The sequence below is a fragment of the Sinocyclocheilus anshuiensis genome, unplaced genomic scaffold, assembly GCF_001515605.1.
Source record: "Sinocyclocheilus anshuiensis isolate Anshui unplaced genomic scaffold, SAMN03320099.WGS_v1.1 scaffold1376, whole genome shotgun sequence".
In the NCBI taxonomy this organism is placed as follows: domain Eukaryota; kingdom Metazoa; phylum Chordata; class Actinopteri; order Cypriniformes; family Cyprinidae; genus Sinocyclocheilus; species Sinocyclocheilus anshuiensis.
Window position 1 is genome coordinate 30406 of NW_015544205.1, and position 5088 is coordinate 35493.

Consider the following 5088-nt stretch of genomic DNA (forward strand, 5'->3'; position numbering starts at 1 on the left):
GTGGGAGGGGCCTGTCTGTGTGACGTCACACAGACCGGCATCTGAGATCGGCTCGATTTGAGAAAGGGGTAAAGATTTAACCAAATTTTAAAAAAGCACTGGGAGGATTTTTATCATTATAGGGTGGTTGTGTACATACTGCCAACACATTTCAGTTCAAACAGCTTGTAAAAGTGCATGTCGCATCCTATGACCCCTTTAAAATGATAATTTTCCCACTTTTTTGTGCAAAAAACTTTAAGATTATAAGTAAACCTCAAGGAACATATTAAAATAATATTTTAAAACATGCATGTCATGACCCCTTTAACTCAGAAAGATTGTGAAGGATTCATCAGTGCATGTTTCTTTTCTCTTTTTTTTTTCATTTTAATCATAAATGCCAGGACAGTTTTTTTTTAATTTTCTCTTGTATCTTTATCCTGTTAATATTGTTTATTAAAAGTTTATTAAAACTCAGCAACACAACTGTAGCTGTACAACTTTAAACAGCAACACGGCAACATTCATTTGACTTTTTGTTTACACTATTTTGCAAAATCAGACAATATTGTGTCTAATATACATCACAGTATTAACTTATTGTAAATAAATATCACATTTGCAACTGGTCAGTGTTCAAAAAACGCTGGGAAATCACTTCATGCAGCTCTACAAGAGTGATTACTGATAAACTGTCTGAAAAATACAGTCGCCCTCTGACTTTCAACACTGCTACATGCATAGTAATGCCTTTCTACTTCGAGGACCGTGATAGAAGTGTAATGCAGTGAAAAGTACGATATTTGTCTTTCCAGTGTAGTGAAGTTAGCCATACGTTTCCAGAAAAAATAATACTCAAGTACAGATACGCAAAAAGTGTACTCGAGCACAGTGCTCAAGTAAATGTACTTCATTACTGTCCTCCTCTGGTTATTACATTACAGCTGTTTGAAACCCTCGCATACTGGTTTGAAGCAGTGGCCTATGTAGTATGCACTGTGCAGTACGCAGCACACTAGTATGCAGTCAGCAGCTCTCTGTTTCCATGGAAACTCCTCCAGCAGCGAGGCCTCCAGCCGTGTATCATACATGAAGTGCGCCTGATCGCGGTGTGTAGTATGTAGTGTGTAGTATGTAGTATGTAGTGATCTTCAGCGAGCACACGTCCTCCGCTGCCGTGCGCGCTCCCGCCGCAGACCCACAGACCCACATCAGGTCTGGATCTGTCGAGGACACGGCCGCAGAACACACTCATCAGATTCGGAGCTTCCGCGGGATTCGGGCCCGACTCGGATTCCGCGAGCGCTGATCGAAACAGACACACGGATCCGATCCGGATCAGATGTTCATGAGTGAAAGCCCGGGATCAGATCGATTAATGACGGATCAACAGATCTGCGGTGAAATATGGATGTGATGTGAAATCATTTCTGCGCTGATTCTTCTTCTTCAGCATCGCCTGCCTCCATTTTGAATCTGATTTAATATCAGGATTTTATTCGTGATGATGGATTTCTTCCCCGTCTCCTGATTTCTTCCTCTCAGTCACAGGTTATGGTGGTTTGTATAAAGCGGATTGTCGATCACTGAAGCCGGATTCTGTCTCGTATTGATCCGATCTGATCAAAGAAAGGCTCGAAGTGATTCCAGCAGATTCGGTTCGGAGATGGAGGATTCGGATCAGTGAATATGTGCCCCTCATGAGAGAGGGGTGTTCATCTGCCCTGAACCCCGATGAAGATGATGAAGATGATGATGCTGGAGACACAGGTATCTCTTACACACACACACACGCTCTCTCAGACACACACACACACACACACACACACTCACTCACTCACTCACACACTTAACTCAGAAAGATTGTGAAGGATTCATCAGTGCATGTTTCTTTTCTCTTTTTTTTTTCATTTTAATCATAAATGCCAGGACAGTTTTTTTTTAATTTTCTCTTGTATCTTTATCCTGTTAATATTGTTTATTAAAAGTTTATTAAAACTCAGCAACACAACTGTAGCTGTACAACTTTAAACAGCAACACGGCAACATTCATTTGACTTTTTGTTTACACTATTTTGCAAAATCAGACAATATTGTGTCTAATATACATCACAGTATTAACTTATTGTAAATAAATATCACATTTGCAACTGGTCAGTGTTCAAAAAACGCTGGGAAATCACTTCATGCAGCTCTACAAGAGTGATTACTGATAAACTGTCTGAAAAATACAGTCGCCCTCTGACTTTCAACACTGCTACATGCATAGTAATGCCTTTCTACTTCGAGGACCGTGATAGAAGTGTAATGCAGTGAAAAGTACGATATTTGTCTTTCCAGTGTAGTGAAGTTAGCCATACGTTTCCAGAAAAAATAATACTCAAGTACAGATACGCAAAAAGTGTACTCGAGCACAGTGCTCAAGTAAATGTACTTCATTACTGTCCTCCTCTGGTTATTACATTACAGCTGTTTGAAACCCTCGCATACTGGTTTGAAGCAGTGGCCTATGTAGTATGCACTGTGCAGTACGCAGCACACTAGTATGCAGTCAGCAGCTCTCTGTTTCCATGGAAACTCCTCCAGCAGCGAGGCCTCCAGCCGTGTATCATACATGAAGTGCGCCTGATCGCGGTGTGTAGTATGTAGTGTGTAGTATGTAGTATGTAGTGATCTTCAGCGAGCACACGTCCTCCGCTGCCGTGCGCGCTCCCGCCGCAGACCCACAGACCCACATCAGGTCTGGATCTGTCGAGGACACGGCCGCAGAACACACTCATCAGATTCGGAGCTTCCGCGGGATTCGGGCCCGACTCGGATTCCGCGAGCGCTGATCGAAACAGACACACGGATCCGATCCGGATCAGATGTTCATGAGTGAAAGCCCGGGATCAGATCGATTAATGACGGATCAACAGATCTGCGGTGAAATATGGATGTGATGTGAAATCATTTCTGCGCTGATTCTTCTTCTTCAGCATCGCCTGCCTCCATTTTGAATCTGATTTAATATCAGGATTTTATTCGTGATGATGGATTTCTTCCCCGTCTCCTGATTTCTTCCTCTCAGTCACAGGTTATGGTGGTTTGTATAAAGCGGATTGTCGATCACTGAAGCCGGATTCTGTCTCGTATTGATCCGATCTGATCAAAGAAAGGCTCGAAGTGATTCCAGCAGATTCGGTTCGGAGATGGAGGATTCGGATCAGTGAATATGTGCCCCTCATGAGAGAGGGGTGTTCATCTGCCCTGAACCCCGATGAAGATGATGAAGATGATGATGCTGGAGACACAGGTATCTCTTACACACACACACACGCTCTCTCAGACACACACACACACACACACACACACTCACTCACTCACTCACACACACACTCTCACACACACACTCACTCTCTCACACACACACACACACACTCACACACACACACACACACACACACACACCGTGCAGGAATACTATGGTACATGTCCAAAAAACATGGTAGTACCACAGTACCACTTCTGTCAGTTCCTGACTGTGTCTCCATAAACGTTCATATGATTATTCGACTTCATTTGAGTCTTTTCATTTATTCGTCTCATGCACTTATGTATCAACTTGCAGATGAAGACAGAAACAGGAAAATCCTCGGAATGTTGCTCCTTCTTCTGTGATATTAAAGCGATAGTTCACCCAAAACTGAAAGCTCTCTCCTCGTTTACTCTCCCTCATGTTGTTCCAAACCCGTATGAGCTTCTTTCTTCTCACACAAGATATTGTGAAGAGTGTTGGTAACCAAACAGTTGATGGTAGCCATTGACTCGCATAGTATTTATTTACGTGCTATGGAAGTAGGGTTGTAACAGTATGAGATTTTCATGGTATGATAATCGTCTCAGAAAATTTCACGGTATATATTAAACAATAATTCTTATCAGTAACTATGACTCTTAAAAGAATAAGAACAAGTTATTTGAGTGAACAAATCCTTTATTACAAACAAACTTGAAACCATTTTAATGTAAGTATTGAAGTCTCCCTTCTGCAAAAATAAATACATTTCATTTCGTTTTACATTTACATTACATTTAGTCATTTAGCAGACGCTTTTATCCAAAGCTACTTAAAAACAATTAAAAAATAAAGCTATACACCTTATGTATATTTATATCACACTTTAACATTTTAATTAATGTTTTAAAATGTTATCAAATGAAAATGTAACAACTTTTTTTTTTTTTGGCAAAGTTCTGCACAACAGGAATAATAAGTTCAAACATGATATTCCTTAAAAATAATGTTTAAATAAATTCACTATTATAAAGAATATTATTATTGTTGTTATTATAACATTGAAGTACATTGTACAATGCGAATATATTTCTGTCATAATTTCAAATTAAATCAAACTTTTATTTTGACGGGTTGTAGCAGACCTTTGAGTTTCAGAGTGTATTATGGTTTTTCTGGTTTGGTTTTTAACTTTTTTTTTGGCGGGGATGGAGATTAGATATAATCCTCTCTCTGTCATTTTCTCCGCTGTACGTGCGTGCAAGCAGCCGAGCAGAAATATGCGCGGGTGAGATTTTGCTTTTCTTTCTTTTTAAAAAAAAAACGTAGATATGCAAAGTTTACAGTATGATAACCGTGCACGTTCAAACCGTGATAAACCGTCATACCGGTATATCATTACAACCCTATATGGAAGTCAATGGGTGCCGTCAAAGAAACTTGAGGGTGAGTGAATGATGACAGGCTGAACTGTTCCTTTAATATCAGACTGTGTTTGAATCTTATTCAGTTCGGATTGTTTTCATGGATTTGTTCAGACTCAAATCATGAATCCACATCATGGGCCTCATTCATAAAACCTTCATGAATATATGAGAGGAAACTCTCCTCTGGATTCATAAATAGGGAATCTACAGTGCATTAAAAAAGAAAACACAGCTTTAGTCATTTTTATCAATAAAATGTTTCACAGTTAATTCGTTTTGTTACATATTATTGTGTTAAATAGAGTTATCAGTTTTGTCAGTTTGCCTAAAAGGCTTTTTATGAATCATATTGTGTGTGTGTGTCTGTGTGACTGTGTGTGTGTGAGTGTGTGTGTGTGTGTG